At 35.1% G+C, this 22,113-nt stretch overlaps 1 long non-coding RNA gene across 1 annotated transcript in view; it reads right to left on the reverse strand.

Moving 5' to 3' along the window:
* Positions 1 to 12,658: 12,658 nt before the first annotated feature.
* LOC139176843 (uncharacterized) overlaps positions 12,659 to 22,113 on the reverse strand; it is a 249,812-nt gene continuing 240,357 nt past the window's right edge. The window contains exon 3 of the long non-coding RNA XR_011561316.1: positions 12,659 to 12,770. This is a non-coding gene — a long non-coding RNA (uncharacterized lncRNA). The remainder of the gene's footprint in view (positions 12,771 to 22,113) is intronic.

The following is a 22,113-nucleotide window of genomic DNA, read 5'->3' on the forward strand; positions in this document are numbered from 1 at the left end:
TATGATTTCAATCAGTTTATAATCCCAGAATATAGCTTCTAACAAATGAAGCTATAACATATTTGTGGCAAAAATAAAAATAAAATCTAGGACTCTTCAGAAATAAATGTAGCAATGTGTTCTTATTATGACAGTGTCTATGTTATTATTTTTTATATCTTCTTAATTTTAATGCAATCACTTAGTGGAAACATAAATGATGATGCATATTTGTTGATTTCCTATTAATTGTTTAGTACTTCAACAATATCCTGGTCCTGGTACTTACAATAAACATGTTTCATGAGCTAATAAGTTCAATTACATAATTTTAAAATTAAAAAAATTATGAAATTTCTTTCTGCTAGTACATAAATACCAACTAACATGGTCTATAACTATTTGTGAATATAAATCTTTGTTATGTAAACTGATGCTTTTTAAATATTTAACATGCATACCTTACTCATTATACTAAAGAGACTTACAAATAATTATAAAAATCCTTTAAGTTGTTAATATTATATCTATAAAATATTCAAAAGAGGGATCTAACAAAATATAGTTAAACTCAGTTACATTTCTCAGTATGAATTTCAGACACATAGTAAGAAAATAGGGATAATAGTTATTTTAAAAGAGATTCAACTGAAATATTACATTTTGCAACCTTGCTGAACAATCACACAATCAGGGAGATTCGTTGGCTCTATGATCATTTATTTCATTCTCTGCAACTTGCCTCCTGTATTTCTACTGGAACTCTTGCAGAGATCTTCAGTGTATTTCTTTTAAAAAGATCCAACAGAAAATACATGCAGCAGAGAATTGTAAAACTGCATTGAACAATATTTGATCTACACTGAGGAACATTAGGCAATTGGAATAGCTATTCCATAGAAGTATATATGATGAAAAAAAGAAAAAAAAGAAGTATATATGATGACATGAAGTACATTTCCATAATTGTTCAGAAGGCACTTTAAATAGTGTGTTTTAATTTATCTCATCTATATTATACTTGGGCTTCCCTGATAGCTCAGTTGGTAAAGAATCTGCCTGTAATGTAGGAGACCCCAATTCGATTCCTGGGTCAGGAAGATCTGCTGGAGAAGGGATAAGCTACCCACTCCAGTATTCTTTGGCTTCCCTGGTGGCTCAGCTGGTAAATAATTTGCCTGCAATTCGGGAGACCTGTGTTCTATCCCTGGGTTAGGAAGATCGCCTGGAGAAGGGAAAGGCTATCCACTCCAGTATTTTGGCCTGAAGAATTCCATGGACTACAGAGTTATAATTAAAAACATACTATTAAACTAATAAATACTGAAGGTCTAAAGGGAGACAGAAAGAGAAGTAGAGATAGATAAGATTAAGTGATAAGATCACTGAGAAAAATGAAATTTCAGATAATGGTTATTTTTAATCAGTGGGTTTGTGGATAAATTTAAATTTTTTGTTGCTTTTTCTACTCCATTTTAAATTTTATAAGTCATACACTACATGTACAGTATTTATTCATTTTTAAACTAGTGAAAACTAGTAAAATTCTGTGCAATTTTTAGATTTAATATTCTAACCTATATTTTTGAAAGTACACTTTTAGTATTTCATGTTTTTACAGTGTTAAAATGCTGAATTTAATAATTAAAAAGAATAGCTACTACTATTTGGAAAGAAAGTAGATTTGAATGGCAATTGAAAACACTTTAAATAATTTACCTGAAATTATGACTATTAACTATTAAATGTTGCTTTGTTCATATAGAGTACTGAAGTTAACTAATTCTGGGTCATATGATAGATTTATTCCTAGTTTTGTAAGGAATCCCCATACTGTGCTCCATAATGGCTATATTACTTTACATTCTCACCAACAGTACAGGAGGGTTCCCTTTTCTCCATATACTCTCCAGCATTTATTGCCTGTAGCTTTTTTTTTTTTTTTAATGATGGCCTCTTTCTCTCAGTTTTGATCCCATGTGAAAATGCCACCAGCATAACAAATCAAGATACCATTCTAAAAAGTATTTGATGTATAGAACAGTCTTATGGACTCTGTGGGAGAAGGAGAGGGTGGGAAGATTTGGGAGAATGACATTGAAACATGTAAAATATCATGTAAGAAACGAGTTGCCAGTCCAGGTTCGATGCACGATACTGGATGCTTGGGGCTAGTGCACTGGGACGACCCAGAGGGATGGTATGGGGAGGGAGAAGGGAGGAGGGTTCAGGATGGGGAACACATGTATACCTGTGGCGGATTCATTTTGATATTTGGCAAAACTAATACAATTATGTAAAGTTTAAAAATAAAATAAAATTTAAAAAAATAAATAAAAAGTATTTGAAATGGATTATTGCTTATTATAGGGCTTCCCTGGTGGCTCAGATGGTAAAGAGCCTGCCTGCAATGCAGGAGACCTGGATACTATCCCTGGTTTGGGAACATCCTCTGGAGAAGGGAATGGCTATCCAATAAAGAACTCTGGCCTGTAGAATTCTATAGACAGAGGATGCTGGCAGTCGCAAAGAGTTGGACACAACTGAATGACTTTCACACACACACTGTTGGTTATTATTACAATGACTGTAGATACTAGCTATTGTTTAATTTGAAGGGAAAGGCTGCCCACTCCAGTATTCTGGCCTGGAGAATTCCACGGACTATACAGTCCATGGGCTCGCAAAGAGTCGGACACAACTGAGTGACTTCACTTCACTTCAAACTCTTTTGAGGTTGACCTGATAAGAGATCTGAAAATGGTTAATAATTTATTTGGTCATAGTCAATAGTCATTCTAACAACACAGTCGTTTCCCAGTTGCAGAGGCAATGTTTACGAAATCCACCTATTTTATCTGATATTATGTAGTAACTTAGAATTGTTTTATTCAGAATTATCTTAATTTATCTTTATGGGAAGAAACAATGTTGTCTTCACTTCATCATAGAATATCATTGTTTGAGTTATCAAGCTCTTTTGTGAGTTTAATTCCATCACAATCTCAGCAATGTCTAACAATTGATAAAGTATCTGCTTTTTTTCTCTTGAAACATTAAACAAATATATATTTAATACAATATAAATTTTGAATATAATGGAACATAAATAATATAAACTTTTCTTTTGGTGCATTATACAATTTAAAAAATGGATATATTTAATAAGTACCACTGCAATATGTTTTGAATTGTAAAAGTTTATATTATGCAAGGCCCTGACATAGTAATGCTACTTAAATTTTAATCAAAAATGTATATCCTTATTTTTTATTTATTATAAGTGAACATGTTATTTAGTGTCTTGGAGACCCAAAGCCAAGAGGAGTATATTCTCAGGGGTTCAAAATATAGCATTAGACTATTATTTTACTTTGATATTTTATTTTATGGCAGTTAAAACAAATAATCTGAGGTGGTTCTCTTTTGTGATAAGGGAATATTAATTCCCAGGAGCAGATGTGAATTTCTTAGTTTCCCTGCCAGCTACAATTTGGAAAATACAGTTGCTATTTTTTTTTTTTTTCACAATTTCACTTTTGGTCTTCTGACTCAGCCCTGGCTACATAGTTAGAGATGGGCCACACCTTTGATAAAATTTTGAACTGGACTGTTTCATTTAACTTTCAAGCATTGTTTTTCAATAAAACTTATTACAGTCAGTCAGTTCAGTCACTCAGTCATGTCTGACTCTTTGCAATGCCATGGACTGCAGCATACCAGGCCTCCCTGTCCATCACCAACTCCCGGAGTTTACCCAAACTCATGTCCATTGAGTCAGTGATGCCATCCAACCATCTTATCCTGTCATCCCCTTCTCCTCCTGCCCTCAATTTTTCCCAGAATTAGGGTCCTTTCAAATGAGTCAGCTCTTCGCATGAGGTGGCCAAAGTATTAGAGTTTCAGCTTCAGCATCAGTCCTACCAATGAACATCCAGGACTGATCCCCTTTAGGATGGACTGGTTGGATCTCCTTGCAGTCCAAGGGACTCTCAAGAGTCTTCTCCAACACTACAGTTCAAAAGCATCAATTCTTCGGTGCTTAGCTTTCTTTATAGTCCAACTCTCACATTCATACATTACCACAGGAAAAACCATAGCCTTGACTAGATGGACCTTTGTTGACAAAGTAATGTCTCTGCTTTTCAATATGCTATCTAGGTTTGTCATAATTTTCCTTCCAAGGAGTAAGCATCCTTTAATTTCATGGCTGCAATCACCATCTGCAGTGATTTTGGAGCCCCCCAAAATAAAGTCAGCCACTGTTTCCACTGTTTCCCATCTATTTGCCATGAAGTGATGGGACCAGATGCTATGATCTTAGTTTTCTGAATGTTGAGCTTTAAGCCAACTTTTTCACTCTCCTCTTCCACATATTACAGAGACTTACTTAAACATTTGTAAATTATGGCCAACTACAATGTTTTGGGGAAACTGCAAAGTTTATAGTAAACATTCCAGACAAAACTTCTCTCATTTCTGACACCAACTGCAAGTTTCGGGGGCAGGGTTTACAGACCTACCTTTGGGTTTAATAATTTGTTAGAAGGACTCATAGAACTTAAAACTATTACACTTGTGGTTACAGTTTATTACAAGTAAAGGATGCAAATTTAATTCAAAGTGCCTAGGGCAGATTCCAGGAAAAGTACAAAACATGGAGGTCCTGATATCCTCAATTCACAGAGTTACAGACCTGGTACTCTCCCAGCATCAGTATATGATGCATTGTGCATTGTATATGTATACATATACATTGTATATGTATATTATCAGTATATGATGCATTGTGCATTGTATATGTATACATATACATTGTATATGTGTATTATCAGTATATGATGCATTGTGCATTGTATATGTATACATATACATTGTATATGTGTATTATCAGTATACGATGCATTGTGCATTGTATATGTATACATATACATTGTATATGTGTATTATCAATATATGATGCATTGTGCATTGTATATGTATACATATACATTGTATATGTGTATTATCAGTATATGATGCATTGTGCATTGGCACATGAAGTACTGATAACCAGGGAACCTTTCTAGTCTGGTATCCAGAGTTTTCACTTACTCACACACTCACTTGTGACTTAACCTTAGTCTTCAGCTGCTTTGGAAATAGAGTTAAATCTAATATTTTTCTGTCTCTCTGGGGGCAAAACTGATACCACGTAGTCAAATGCCCCAGTCATGAAACACATTGTTAGGCTATCTTTTGGCCTAATCTCCCAGGCAAACAAAGGCACTCCAATCAGGAAGGATGGGCAATGGTCTAAAGATCATAAGGGCAAAAGCCAGAACTACCTTTGGTAAAAATAATTTTCACTACCTAACAAATAAAATATCTAGACCTAAAACAAATGCATTTAAGTCACCAAAAGTATAATGTAATGGTTTTCATTACCATTTCTCCCATACTTGACATTTCCAAAAATTTAGAGTGGGCCTTTGGCTCCCTGGTAGCTCAAAAGGTAAATTATCTGCCTGTAATTCAGGAGACCTGGGTTCAATCCCCTGGTCGGGAAGATCACCTGGAGAAGGAAGTGGCAACTCACTCCACTATTCCTGCCCAGAGAATTCCATGGATAGAGGACCCTGTGGGTTGGTATATTTGATGGGGTTATAAAGAATCAGACACGACCAAGCGACTAACTTACACCTTTTTTTGGATACATTACTACAGATTTCCTTGGTGGTTCAGAGGGTAAAGCATGTGCCTGCAATGCGGGAGATCAGGGTTTGATCCCTGGGTTGGGAAGATCCCCTGGAGAAGGAAATGGCAACCCACTCCAGTATTCTTCCCTTGAGAATCCCATGGATGGAGAAGCCTGGTAGGCTACAGTCCATGGGGTCACAAAGAGTCAGGCACAACTAAGCAACTTCACTTTCACTTTCTTTCACTATGAACAAAGCTATGACAAGTCTAGACAGTGTATTAAAAAGCAAAGACATCACTTTGCCAACAAAGATCTTTATAGTCAAAGTCATGGTTTTTCCAGTTGTCATGTATGGATGTGAAAGTGAAGTCACTCAATCCTATCCAACTCTTTCCGACCCTGTGGACTATAATCTACCAGGTTCCTCCATCCATGGAATTCTCTAGGCAAGAATACTGGAGTGGGTTTCCATTTCCTTCTCCAGGGGATCTTCATGATCCAGGGATCGAATCCTGGACTCCCTCATTGCAAGCAGACGCTTTATCCTCTGAACCACCAGGGAAGTCTTATACAGATGTGAAAATTGGATCATATAGAAGGCTGAGTGCCAAAGAATTGATGCTTTTGAACTGTGGTGCTGGAGAAGACTCTTGAGAGTCCCTTGGACAGCAAGGAGATCCAACCAGTCAATCATAAAGGAAATCAACCCTGGTTTTTAATTGAAAGGACCGATGCTAAAGCTCCAATACTTTGGCCACCTGATGTGAAGAGCCAATTCATCGGAAAAGACCATGGTGCTCGAAAAGATTGAGAGCAGAAGGAGAAGGGGGCGACAGAGATGAGATGGTTGGATGGCATCACTGACTCAAGGGACATGAATTTGTGCAAACTCTGGGAGATGGTGAAGGACAGGGAATCCTGGCTTCTCTGCTGGCCATGGGGTCACAAAGAGTCGACACGACTTAGCAACTGAATAACAACAAAGAGTAAAACCATGATATAATTGAAGGAAATAGCCTTGCATACTATTGAGACAATTCACTACAGATCTAGATGGTCCTACTTTTGCATCTCAGCTCAGTTTTTAAAAGTTTGTAAAAGAATATGCTTCCATCCCCTGTTTCCAGAATCAGCCCTTAGTTTAAAGGGAAATTCTCATGAGTGCATCTCTCAAATCTTACTTCATGACAATACTTTACCAAACAGGTTTTATTTACAAGGTAGCAAAGGAAAGAGCAGAGAACATAAAACAAACTTGTCTTTTTCAATTCTTTTCCTTTCTTCTTTCAGAATTTTTCCTTTCTCCATCAGAACTTCCATTTTTATTATATTAACTCAAATTAAGTAACTAGTGAATAAATCTTGTAAATATTCATCATTCCAAACTAAATTCATAATCAGTAAGTGAGTAAATAAATAGCAAACAAACCTGAGTTTATAAAATAAAGGTACATCATCTCAAACAAGAAAAGACTCTTAAAAGAAAAGACAGATAAATGAGTTTACAGAAATTTGGAGATTATTAATTTTAATTATACACAAGAAGATATACAAAAATGATAAAGTACCAAAAGATGCTGAGCTTCACAAATAAGTAAAGAAACACAAGCTATACTGAAAAAAAAAATTTTTTTAAAAAAACAGGTTTCTAAGAATACACAATCTTGAATATAGTTATTGAGAAGAGATGTTACCACTGTCTTCTGATGTATCCCCACAGATTAACATGTTATTTTGCATATAATAGACATAATAAATATTCATTAATGAATGAATGCATTTCAGAGTATAAATCTGGAATGGATACATTTTGTTTCTGATTAAAATTAATTATAAAATTTGATCTTTTACCAAATAGGCTATATTATTGACATTTTTTATGAAATTTGAGAAGCTCACCCTGGATGCATTTCTAAATGCACAACCAATCCAGTTCTATGTGGAGAAAGTAGATTTTAGTAAATGTCCACATATAATTAATGTAGTTAAGCGACCAGAGCAGTGAAGATACTTTCAAAACCTTCATATTATGAATCTTTGTATATATGCATATACATGTATATATATAGCTATATGGAGAAGGCAATGGCAACCCACTCCAGTACTCTTGCCTGGAAAATCCCATGCACGGAGGAGCTTGGTAGGCTGCAGTCCATGGGGTCACTAAGAGTCGGGCACGACTGAACGACTTCACTTTCACTTTTCACTTTCAGGCATTGGAGAAGGAAATGGCAGCCCGCACCAGTATTCTTGCCTGGAGAATCCCAGGGACAGAGGAGCCTAGTGGGCTGCCATCTATGGGGTCGCACAGAGTTGGATACGACTGAAGCGACTTAGCAGCAGCAGCAGCATATAGCTATATAATTATATAATATTTTAGTGCTGTTTTATGATCCTCATACTAGGGTAAAATACATAGTATATGTTGATTATGCAAATATTGTGAAAAAATATTTAAAAACTTGCTAAGAAGCATTGAGTGATATAGCCAATGCTATAACACATAATAAATAATGGAACTGGAAATATAACTCTGTCTTCTTCACTCAGCCCATTACTTGTCTTTCACAGTTCTAGAAATTTTTTCTTGCTAGTTACAGAAAATTATACTATAGTAAAATAAATAAATATTATAATACAACAATTAGACATAAAACTGTTTTAATGTATATATTTCTAAATGTTTTTCATCTAGTACTTTCTAACTGTAAATGTCTAATATATATATATATATATATGTATATAATATATATACAATATAATTCACAAGACTAAAAAAGGGAAAATCACCCATGCTGATGGTTATCCCCTTTCTCTTTAGTAGGTTATTGCTTTTATAATTTAGTTCTTTTTCACAATCAGCCTTTCAGAGTAGCAGCCCATCAGTGTCTTACTCCACTCCCTAATATTGCCATGCTTTTTTAAAAAATAGACTTTATGCTTTAAAGCAATTTTGGGTCCACAGCAAAACTGAGCAGAAGGCACAGAGATTTCTCATGTAAGTTTGACCCCACATAAGCTTAGCCCCACAATGGCACATTTGTTGTGCTCCATGATCCTACACTGATTGATATATTGTCACCCCAAAGCCACAGTTTACAGTATGGTTCACTCTTGGTGGACAAATGTCATTACACATTTTGTAGGTCTGCACAAACGTATAATGATATGTCACCATTTTAGTATCCTACAATATCCTGTAGAGTTTTTTTGCTGCCCTAAAAATCCTCTGTACCCTACCTATTCACTTCTCCCCTCCCAATTCTTGACAATCAATTATTTTTTACTGCCATTTCCAGAATATCATAATTTGGAATTACACAGTATTCACCTGTGAAAGATAGGCTTCTTTTATTTAGTAATATGCGTTTAAATTTTCTCCATGATTTTTCATAGCTAGATAGCTCTTTTTAGTGCTTAATAATATACCAATCGTGTTTCTTTGTATAATAGTTCTTTCAGTCTCAGCAAGGCTTTCTAGTCTTTATGTTTTCAGTTATACATTACCAAATAATTTTAACCAAAATGAAAATAATAAATGATAGAGAATTGCTGTCCTATCTCAACTTTAAAAAAGAATGGACTTAACAGTTTGAAAATTATTATTTATTTAAGCTTTAGTCAAATAGCTAAACCAATTTGGTTCAAACATTTCTGTTGTAGAATATTGTATTCTTCCAAGTTCCCCTCACTGCTCTCCTAATCATTTGAACTTCAGAATACCTAAAGACTACAGTTCTAACAAGCATGAAGGTTATATTTGACTTTCTTGATCTAATTAGATTCACTTCATTAAGTTCAGTCCCTCAGTTGTGTCTGACTCTTTGTGACGCCCATAGAGTGCAGCATGCCAGGCATCCCTGTCCATCACCAACTCCTGGAGCTTGCTCAAACTCATGTCCATCAAGTCGGTGATGCTCTCCAACCATCTCATCCTCTGTCCTCCCCTTCTCCTTCTGCCTTCAATCTTTCCAAGCATCAGGGTCTTTTCCAATAAGTCAGTTCTTTGCATTAGGTTGGCAAAGTATTGGAGCTTCAGCTTCAGCATCAGTCCTTCCAGTGAATATTCAGGACTGATTTCCTTTAGGATCTACTGGTTTGATCTTCTTGCAGTACAAGAGATTCTCAAGAATCTTCTCCAACACCACAGTTTGAAAGCATAAGTTCTTTGGCACTCAGCTTTCTTTATGGCCCAACTTTCACATCCATACATGACTACTGGAAAAATCAAAGCTTTGGCTACACAGACCTTTGTTGGCAATGTAACGTCTCTGCTTTTTAATATGTTGTCTAGGTTAGTCATAGTTTTTTTTTTTTCCTAAGGAGCAAGTGTCTTTTAATTTCATGGCTGCAGTCACCATCTGCAGTGATTTTGGAGCCCCCCAAAAATACAGTCTGTCACTGGTTCCACTGTTTCCCCATCTATATGCCATGAAGTGATGGGACTGGATGCCATGATCTTAGCTTTTTGAATGCTGAGTTTTCAGCCAGCTTTTTCACTCTCCTCTTTCATTTTCATCAAGAGGCTCTTCAGTTCCTCTTTGCTTCCTGCCATTAGGGTGGTGTCATCTGTATATCTGTGGTTATTGATATTTCTCCCGGCAATCTTGATTCCAGCTTGTGCTTTATCCAGCCCGGCATTTCACATGATGTACTCTGCATATAAGTTAAATAACCAGGGTGAGCATATATAGCCTTGACTTACTCCTTTCCTAATTTGAAACTAGTCCATTGTTCCATGTCTGGTTCTAACTATTGCTTATTGATCTGCATACAGATTTCTCAGGAGAGAGGTGAGGTGGTCTAGTATTCCCATGTCTTTAAGAATTTTCCACAGTTGATTGTGATGCACACAGTCAAAGGCTTTGGCATAGTCAATAAAGCAGAAATAGATGTTTTTCCGCAACTCTCTTGCTTTTTCTGTGATCCAGCAGATGTTGGCAATTTGATTTCTGGTTTCTCTGCCTTTTCTAAATCCAGTTTCAACATCTGGAAGTTCTCAGTTCACATACTGTTAAACCCTCACTTGGTGAATTTTGTTTGCTAGCGTGTCAGATGAGTGCAATTGTGTGGTAGTTTGGAAATTCCTTGACATTGCCTTTCTTTGGGATTGGAATGAAAATCAATCTTTTCCAGTCATGTGACTGGAAAGGTTTCCAAATTTGCTGGCATATTGAGTGCAGCATTTCAACAGCATCATCTTCTAGGACTTGAAATAGCTCAGCTGGAATTCCATCACCTCCATTAGCTTTGTGCATAGTGATGCTTCCTAAGGCCCACTTGACTTCAGACTCTAGGATGAGTAATTACACCATTGTGGTTATCTGGGTCATTAAGATTTTTTTTTTGTATAATTCTTCTGTGTATTCTTGCCACCTCTTCTTAATCTTTTGCTTCTGTTAGGTCCATAATGTTTCTGTCCTTTATTGTGCCCATCTTTGCATGAAATGTTACCTTACTGCCGCTACTGCTGCTAAGTTGCTTCAGTCGTGTCCGACTCTGCGCGACCCCATAGATGGCAGTCCACCAGGCTCTGCCATCCCTGGGATTCTCCAGGCAAGAATACTGGAGTGGGTTGCCATTTCCTTCTCCAATAAGCCTTGGTATCTCTAATTTTTTAAAGAGACCTCTCATCAGATTAATCAGATTAGATAGCCTTGATTTATCAGTAGACACATGTGGATGCTTATTTCTGTCTGTGCTCTTTACCTACTTATAACTAGCCAAATACATTATTATCATCATCATGCTATTATTAGTATTATAACTATTTCTGTAATTTTATAGTAATCATCATTATTTTGTTTCCTATAAGGTCAATCAAACATACAAGCTGGCATATATTATTTTAGGCTTTAAAAATTAGAATCATAATATACATATCCCCAAATAATATTTTAGAAGAATAAAAATTGCTTGATTTTTTTAATCAAAAATTTAGATTTTTTTTAAATCAAAAAAAATTTTTAATCAAAAATCAAAAAATAGATTTTTAAATCTATTTTTTAAATAACATGCAATCCTATTTCAACTTTTGACCCAATATGATACATTTGACAAATAATTTCTGCATATTATTTCTGAAGAATAAACACTATTTTTCTGGGTAAAATTTCAATTAGTGTTTATGACTTAATAACACTGTTAAAAAAGAAATTTTAGGAATTCTAAAAACAGCATTACATTTTTCTGTCTTTTTATTAAATTTCATTTGCAGGTGTATATTATGAAATAAATATATTAATATAATATTTTAAATGTATTGTTTGATCAGTCTAAATCAATCAAACACATTTAGTAGAATCCTTGAATAGTCATATATTCACCAGAGAAGATAAATAATCATTAAGAAAATATTAAGAAATTATTCAACCACATTTTGTAAAATAAAGTATTCTTGTTCTAACTTTCAAAAATAAAGTTAGCTCCTACTACTTAAATTCTCTGTTGAACTCAGGCACAAAGACTTGAAAGATACAAAATATGTTACATGTCTGTGGAAAGACATACAAGGATTCTGTTTTTTCTTCAAGTCTAGCCAGAAAGTTGTTGAATATATTTATTTCTATAATGTGATTATATTGATAATGTAGTCTGCTTTATGTTACACCAACACTGTTTTTCACTTCAAGATGTTCTGGATTAATTCAACCTTTATTGATTTTATATACTTTGAACATCTCTCTCTCTCTCCCCCCTTCCTCCTCTGACTACCTTCCTCTCTCTCTCTCTCTCTCTCTCTCTCTCTCTCTCTCTCGAACTACATCTGTGTATTCAGATACACATATATACAAAGTAATACATTGATTTTCTTTTCTCTTCTCAACATATCTACCATAACCATATAACATAATAAAAATTTGGTGAAGAAAAGAACGTGAGCAAATTCATTAAAGATATTAGTGGAAGAACCTCTGCAATATAATTATCCTCTGGCTTGTGTTTTTCCCACTGCAGAGTATAGGATTTGATTATATCACACATGTGCCTCCTACCTGTTTCACTGGGGCTCCTTCTTTATGTCTTACAGTTGTAGAACATCTTTCTCATAGGTTCAGTCTTTTTCATGTGGTTGTTCTGCAGACAGTTGTCTCTTCAACAGATAGTGGTGCTGGGAAAAACCAAAGAGAGACATGTAAAAGAATGATCAGAACATTCTTAAACAACACATAAAAAATAAACTCAAAATGGATTAAAGACATAAATGGAAGTCAGGATACTATAAAACTCCTAGCAGAAAACATAGGCAGGACCCTCTTTGACACAAATTGAAGCAATAGTTTTTTGGACTAGCCTCCTAAGGGAAAGGAAATGAAAGTAAAAATAAACAAATAGGAGCTAATTAAACTTAAAAGCTTTTACACAGCAGAGGAAACCACCAACAAAATCAAAGACAATCTAGTGAATAGGAGAAGAGATTTGCAAATAATGTGATCAACAAAGGATTAACATTCAACATATATGGGCTTCCCAGGAGGTGCTAGAGGTAAAGAACCCCCTGCTAATGCAGGAGATGTAAAAGGCTCAGGTTGGATCCCTGGGTTGGGGAGATCCCATGTAGGAGCAAATGGCAACCCACTCCAGTATTCTTGCCTGGAGAATCCCATGGACAGAGAAGCCTAGGGGGGGCCACACTCCACAACGTCACAGAGATACGACTGAAGTGATTTAGCATGCACACACACACACACACACATCCAATATAGATAAATAGCTCATACCACTCAAACATCAAAAAAGTGAACAACCCAATTAAAAAGTTAGTAGAAGAACTATTAGTTTCCAAAGAGAACATGCAGATGGCCAATAGGCACATGAGAGGATGCTCAACATTGCTAATCATCAGGGAATTGCAAATCAAAACCACAATGTGATATTATCTCATATCTGTCAGAAATGCTATCATTAAAAAGAGCATAAATGACAAATATTGGCAAATATGTGAAGAAAAGAGAATGCTGGTAAACTATCTGTAAAAGTATAAAGTGGTGCAATCACTGTGGAAACCAGTATGGAGGTTTCTCAAAAAAAATAGACATAGAACTACCATATGACCCAACAATTTCATTGCTGGGTATATACCTGAGTGGGGGGGACACTAATTCAAAAAGTTACATACACTTTAGTGTTTATAGCAGCATCATTCATAATTTCAAAAATAATGGAAGCCACTTAAATGTCCATCAACAGATGAATGAATAAAGAAGATGTGATATAAATACACAATGGAATACTACTCAGGCTGAAAAAGAATGTAATTTTTCCATTTGCAACAACATGGATGGACTTCGAGGGGATTATACTAAGTGAAATGTGAGAAAAAGATGAACACTGTATGATATAATTAATACGTGGAATTAAAACACAACACGCTAGTGATTATAACAAAGAAGCAGACTTGTAGATATAGAGAACAGGCCAGTGTTTACCAATGGGGAGGAGAGAGAGGGGCTATAGAGAAGTGAGAGAGGGTAAGATTAAAGCTATTTGATGTAAGATACATTCAAGGATGTACAATAGGGAGAATTTAGTCAATATTTTATAATAACTATAAATGGAAAGTAAGTATTAAAATAACATAAAAATAAAATACCAGTCCATCCTAAAGGAAATCATTCCTGAATGTTCACTGCAAGGGCTGATGCTGAAGCTGAAGCTCCAATAATTTGCCCACCTGATGCAAAGAACTGACTCAGTGGAAGAGACCTGACGCTGGTAAAGATTGAAGGCAAGAGGAGAAGGGGACAATAAAGGATGAGATGGTTGGATGGCATCACTGACTCCATGGACATGAGTTTGAGCAAGCTCTGGGAGTTGGTGATGGACAGGGAAATCTGGCATGCTTCATTCCATGGGATTGTAAAGAGTTGGACACGACGGAGTGACTGAACTGAACTGAAATATTGTGTTTATTTAACTAAGAATAAAATGAAAACAGATGCTGTTTGATAGAGCACTTGAAGAGAGATGCAGTCATCTATTGGAAACAAAATTAATCTGTAGATAAAAAATTTGGGAATGAATTGTTCATAACAACTTATTGATGACAATTATTTAAAATTTATGATTTAAGACCAATGCATGCTTATCTTTTGTGCTATAAAATTTTAATAACCAATACTTTTGTTTTATTTAAATAAAACTTCCACGAAAGGTAAAAATATTCCCCTAAAAACTATCCAGTCATTTCACACAAAGCTACAGTTTGCTGCTGCTGCTAAGTCGCTTCAGTCGTGTCCGACTCTGTGCGACCCCATAGACGGCAGCCCACCAGGCTCCCCCGTCCCTGGGATTCTCCAGGCAAGAACACTGGAGTGGATTGCCATTGCCTTCTCCAATGCATGAAAGTGAAAAGAGAAAGTGAAGTCGCTCAGTCATGTCCGACTCTTTGCGACCCCGTGGACTGCAGCCTACCAGGCTCCTCTGTCCATGGGATTTTCCAGGCAAGAGTACTGGAGTGGGGTGCCATCGCCTTCTCCGAAGCTACAATTTAACTATTCCACAGGAATGGGAAAATAAATATTGTCTGCTATAATTTTTAGAGTATTAGAACTTTATTTGGAGAAGGCAATGGCACCCCACTCCAGTACTCTTGCCTGGAAAATCCCATGGACGGAAGAGCCTGGTGGGTTGCAATCCGTGGGGTTGCAAAGAGTCGGACACGACTGAGTGACTTCACTTTTACTTTTCACTTTCATGCATTGGAGAAGGAAATGGCAACCCACTCCAGTGTTCTTGCCTGGAGAATCCCAGGGACAGGGGAGCCTGGTGGGCTGCTGTCTATGGGGTCTCACAGAGTCAGACACGACTGAAGTGACTTAGCAGCAGAACTTTATTGGTTTAAGCACAGAAAAATTTAATGAATATATTAAACTTTAGTTTGTTAAATTTTCTAAATGATACTAGTATTTTCTTTTACAATTCTGAACCATAAAGGAAAAAATTAAAATGGTTACTTATTATTTTGTATTGATGTATTATGTTCTCAAATTGTTAATAAGGTATAATGAGGATTTATTTATGTTTTGAAATAGTCCAAGATGAGATGAACAAAATCCTAAAAGGAATTATAAACACAAAGGCAGTGTTTACATATGGACCTAGTTCGATGATTGTTAGCAAAGATTTGTAATGTAAAAAAATTTAATTTAGATACTCAACCATTATAATAACTATAGTAGTCTAATGATAGATTTATTAAGTATTCAAGCTGTCATTTAAGAATTAGTCTAACTTAAGATAACTTTTAGTAGTTACAAAATAGAAATCTTTCTCTTTTATTTATTCCTAAAGTGGGATATTTTGACATATTTATTTTTAAATTATTCAAATATGAATACAAAATTTTTGCATGGTTCTTAGGTATAAATGATCTTAGTCTGTTTATCTCATTTAGAAAACCTATGTAAATCAATTTTTAATCAACCTTCCTGAATTTACATTTAAAAAATAAAATAGTCTCACTGTATTAAATCATTTAGAAATTAAGAATAAGCAAAGATTTTCAATCACAATATTATGTAGATTTTTATAAATCTGTGTTCAACAGATTTGAACATATATTACAGTCTACATATATTAATAATCTACTATATGTAGTTAATTATGCAATTGAAGTTAATAAAATCACTGAAATATTTTCTCAAAAATTAATAAATTTTGTTGGATTTATTCTGACCTGTACTACAAAATACATTTGGTAATCAACAACCAGATATATCATAAGCATTGTAACTATTGAAATTACCCTTTTTTGTTATTTTTGTTTTTAATGGAACAACAATCAGTGGCCATTATATTAGGAAGTAATCATCAATTATTTGTTAAATAAGAATATTAAATAAGAATGTTAATTTAGTTTATCAAATGAATCTCTTTTCTTTACTGATTTTTATAAATAATTTTTAACATTCATTTGAAGCTGAAGTTATGATTTAATATATTAAAATATTTAAAATAAATACAATTTTGAAATCTGAATAGAATTGGTATTTACATAAAATCTTTGAGAACTATATTACATATGTATGTACATATTATATTTATATACATGAAATAACTAATTCTATTTAAATCAGAACCAAGTTCTTTAATTGCAGAAATATATATTTAAAATATTTATGTCTATTTTTAATAACCAAAAATAACACATTTATTAGTTTCTTCTTTTTTGTATGTGAAAAAATGAAAAAGAGAGTCTACAAGCTGGTACTTTGTCTTTCTGTCTGTCTGTCTGATGTAGATAACTTCAGTGGCTTTGTTTTGTTTGGTCCTTTCTAAGCAACTAGATGGATCTGAGAATTTGACTTGAACAGGTACCAACTTGAGGTGAACCAATAGTGCTATTGAGCCATAAAGCTTTGAGTTCTTTCATAAGGAAAATAATAATCATAAAATTATTCCACACCTTCCATTAAGCATGGTCATAGTAAATAATTGTGCTTTGAAAGTGTTTATTTTTTAAAAAACAGAAGCAAAAACTGTGACCCTAACCAGTTCCCAAAAGCAAATTTATGAAAGTCAAAACATGAAATGCAAAACTTTTTATCAATATGAAGCCAACACTAAGTTACCTCTTGTTCAGCCTCCTGAATGTACCTAGTAGACTCAAAGAAAAAGTTGCCTTTGTATAATCTTACATTGTTTCAGTAATAACCATGAACAATTACATCAATAACCTTATTATTGCAATAAAGTTAAGTGAATACTTTCTTTAATTAGATATATTTCATATTTTAAAAATTCCCATAGTTCAATTTCTGAGGGGCTTTTTTAATAGTAAGGAAAAAATATATTTTTTTCTAGTGAGCAGTTTCTCTCTTTAGCTAGGACACTGAACATAGAAGTCTACATTACTGTTGGCTAGAATGTCATACAGATCCTTTTTTAAATCATATGTGACATGTTACTGAGCTTTCTTCAGCAAAAGAATGTCATTCATACTTCGAAGGAAAAAAGAAATATTCAGTACTAATTAGAAAGGTTTTTGCTTTGTTTTTAAGTATAGCTCCTAACTATTTTAAAATCTGCCTATGTTAGAGTCTTACACTGAAATATATTTAGAATGATTAAGTAGAACAAGATAGCTTTGTTCCCTCTATCTACTCTTATTATTTTAGAATGAATAGTCTATATATCCAAGTAAATTATTCTTCGTGTTCATCTTTGTCACTTTCTCCCTTTCTTTCTGTCAGTCTTTATCTATTTCTATCACTCTCTGTGCAATGTGAGTCTCAGATTGGGTATTCACTGTAACTGTTGATTATCAGTGCCTGATCTGAAAATCAAATACCGGAGACAGAATTGAAGGTGAAAGATTTTAAATATCTATTCAGAAAATCTCTCCTATTGCTTAATATTTTACTCTAAGTGTGTTAACATTTCAATGTAAAATCAGTCTCAGGATTGTACATTTAGCATGGCATGTAACTGGAATCCCTGATACAGCCTTTCCCAACATCCCCAAAAAAGATACACAATTCAAAGAAAATATAAAATTTCTATATGATGTCTTTTAAAATAATTGTAAACAATCAACTCCCAATATCTAGGAGCTGTTTTTACTAACTGTGGTATTTACAAGATTGGACTAAAAAGTAAGTAATTGAAAATTTCTATGCTGTACTAATGAAAAATAAGAAGTTACCCAAGACCTGGGTGATGTGATCACCCCATTTTCTTTACTGCCTTGAACCTCATCCTTGGACTCCACCCATTACTTTAATTGGGAAGATTATGAACTGATTGTAAACTCTGAAAACTGTTTGTCCACCTGACTTTTAAGGTGTCATAATTAAATTCCTAGGTTAAATAAACTAGATTCAATGAGGAGACATCAAAGGTTACATTACTAAGTAAGATATGCTGTGCTTTATAAAAATGTAGTGTTTAAGGAGTCCAAATGGTTTAAAACAGGTGTACCTCTATGCTCTATATATGATGTGCTTTTTAATGAAAAAAGTGGTAGAGCTAAGATTAAATTGTATCTCACATTGGCAAATGTAAAGAAACTAGATATTTGCCAGATGTGGGAAAGAAACGCTGTACCCTTCAAAGTACTTTTCTGTGAACATCTGAAAAAATTATTGTACCAGTACAAATGTGGATAACAAAATGGATCCATGGCAACATAGACATCCTGTATGATGATACACAGTCTCTCAAGGTTGAAAGCTCCTTGTTCTGTGGTGAATTAAAGAGAAAACATACCACTCATACATAAACAGTATTGGGAAAGCAGAAAACTAAGAGACTGAAAAGACTTCCCTGAAGAGTGAGAAGAAATATAGGACTATGAGGGAATTCCCTGAAGGTCCAGTGGTTAGGAGGGCTTCTCTGGTGGCTCAGATGGTAAAGAAATGGCTTGTAATGCAGGAGACCTGGGTTCCATCACTGGGTCGGGAAGATCCCCTGAAGAAGGGAAGGGTTTGGCTCAGAGCTCCCACTGCTGGGGCCCTTGTTTCAATCTCTGGTCTATAAAATAAGTTTATTTATAATAAAAACTTATTTATGTAGGAAAGTGAATATGATTAATAATGGTGTGGCATTATTCTGTGAAAAAAGGGAGAAGATATAAATAGGAAAGTTGAGATTGAAAGTAGAAATCAAAAACCAACAAGAAATGATATTTAAGGGAACTAGTTCTAATACATTTCTTGATTCATTCAAAGTGACAAAATAGTATTTATGCAACCATGGAGTCACAAAGAGTCAGACATGACTGAGCAACACACTTTTTCAACGGAACAAGAACTGGGATAAACAGGACTGCAAAGTCCTTTCCCTTCAAAATAATAATGATGCCAGCATTAAAAGCTACATTGGAGGTACAACAACAGAATTTTAACAGTAGAAAGTGGAATTAACATAATGATGGAGAACTGAAACTACCTACAAAAATGCAAATAGAAATGACAACAACATAAAATAATGAAAGAAAGGATAATAGGCTTCCCTGGTGGCTCAGACAGTAAAGAATCTGCCTGCAATGCAGGAGACCTGGGTTTGACCTCTAGGTCAGGAAGATCCCCTGGAGGAGAAAATAGCAACCCACTCCAGAATTCTTGCCTGGAGAATTCCATGAACAGAGGAGCTTTGCGGCTATAATCTATACGGTCACAAAGAGTCAGAAATGACTACGTGACTAACTTCACTTTACAGGAGTTAGGGACATAACATTCCGACTGATTTTGAGTCAAACCATGACATATTAAAATAAAAATAGTTATCAGATATCTCCAGAGCTTAAGAAATACTTGAATATGCACAAAAATTCTCAATACAAAAGAAAATCATTAAAATTATACACACCCTTATATGGATTACATCATAGTTTATAAGAGAAAGCAAAGAGAACATTGTGCCTGGTTTCTTGTGTCTTATTTTTTCTACTTGGTTATCACTGCTGTATAGGGAAATTATTAATATTGTACCACACATTTTTATTCACTAATCTTATTAAATTGTTTTTTATTTCTGGTGGCTCATAGATTATGTTGAAGTTTCTATATAAACAACTGTATTACCAAGAAGCAACCAAAATTTTTGAATATCTTATCAAATCCATATGGAATTTATATTCAACTCATGCTCTATTTCAATGACTCGGATATCCAGTCAGAATAACAGCACACATATATATTTGGATTGTTTCTGATGTTAGTTGGGATGCTTATGAATTTCAAAATATAAATAACATCTGCTAAAAGATTCAGGCCAAAGAATGTTCAAACTACTGCACAATTTCACTCATTTCACATGCTAGCAAAATAATTCTCAAAATTATCCAAGCTAGGCTTCAACAGTACATGGACCAAGAACTCCCAGATGTTCAAACTGGATTTAGAAAAGGCAGAGGAACCAGAGATCAAATGGCCAACATCCTTTGGATCACAGACAAAGCAAGAGAATTCCAGAAAAGCGTCCACTGCTGCTTCATTGACTATGATAAGCCATTGACTGTGTGGGTCACAACAAACTGGAAAATTCTTAAAGTGATGGGAATACCAGACCACCTTACCTGCCTCCTGAGAAACCTGTATATAGGTCAAGAAGCAACAAAACTGGACATGGAATAATGGACTGGTTCAAAACTGAGAAAGGAGTGTCAAGGCTGTACATGGTCACCCTGATTATTTAACTTATATGTAGAGTACATCACGAGAAATTCCAGGCTGGATGAAGCACATGCTGGAATCAACATTGCTGGAAGAAACATCATTACCTCAGATATGCAGATGATACCACCCTTACGGCAGAAAGTGAAGAGGAACTAAAGAACCTCTTGGTGAAAGTGAAAGAAAAGACTGAAAAAGCTAGCTTAAAACTCAACATTCAAAAAATGAAGATCATGGAATCCAGTCCCATCACTTCTTGGCAAATAGACATGGTAAAATTTGGAAAGAGTGTTGAACTTTATTTTCTTGGGCTCCATAATCACTGAAGATGGTGACGGCAGCCATGAAATTAAAACATGCTTGCTCCTTGGAAGAAAAGCTATGACAAATCTAGAGAGCATATTGAAAAGCAGAAGCATTACTTGCCAACAAAGGTCCATTTAATCAAGCTATGGTTTTTCCAGTAGTCATGTATGCATGTGAGAGTTGGACCATAAAGAAGGTTGAATGCAGAAGAACTGATGCTTTTAAGCTGTGGTGTTGGAGGAGACTCTTGAGAGTCCCTTGGACAGAAAATCCTAAAGGAAATCAATCCTGAATATTCATTGGAAGGACTGATGCTGAAATTGAAGCTCTAATACTTTGGCCACCTGATGCAAAGAGCTGACTCAGAAAAGACTCTGATGCTGGGAAAGATTGAAGGCAGGAGGAGAAGGGGACCACAGAGGATGAGATGGCTGGATGGCATCACTGACTCAATGGGCATGAGTTTGAGCAAGCTCCAGGAGATGGTGAAAGACAGGGATGCCTAGCATGCCGCAGTCCACTGAATCACAAAGAGTCGGTCACAAATGAGTGATTGAACATCAAAAAAACATGCTTGTGCTAGTGTTTAAACGCTCAGTCATGTCCGACTCTTTGTGACCCCATGGACTGTAGTCTGCCAGCCTCCTCTGTCCATGGGGATTCTCCAGGCAAGTATACTGGAGTAGGTTGCCATGCATTCTACCAGGGGATCTTCCCAACCTAGGGATCAAATCCAGGTCTCCCACATTGCATGTGGATTCTTTACCATCTGAGTCATCAGGGGAGTCCTCAAAAAGAATGAATGCAACTCAAGTTGGGTAAGACTTTTATTTAAAAATTTGTAGAGTATTATTAAAGAAAAAAAATAGAATGTCTATAATTAGAGAGATCCAGAGTTGTAAGGACAACCAGTAAATCCAGTTCCAATCTAGTCAATACATCAATGAGATATTATCACAGAACTTGCAAAGTGATTACAAAATTCACATTGAAAACCAAGGCAATTTTAAGAAGATAGGAATAGAACATACC

This window comes from Bos indicus, chromosome 17 (assembly GCF_029378745.1).
Source record: "Bos indicus isolate NIAB-ARS_2022 breed Sahiwal x Tharparkar chromosome 17, NIAB-ARS_B.indTharparkar_mat_pri_1.0, whole genome shotgun sequence".
Taxonomy (NCBI): domain Eukaryota; kingdom Metazoa; phylum Chordata; class Mammalia; order Artiodactyla; family Bovidae; genus Bos; species Bos indicus.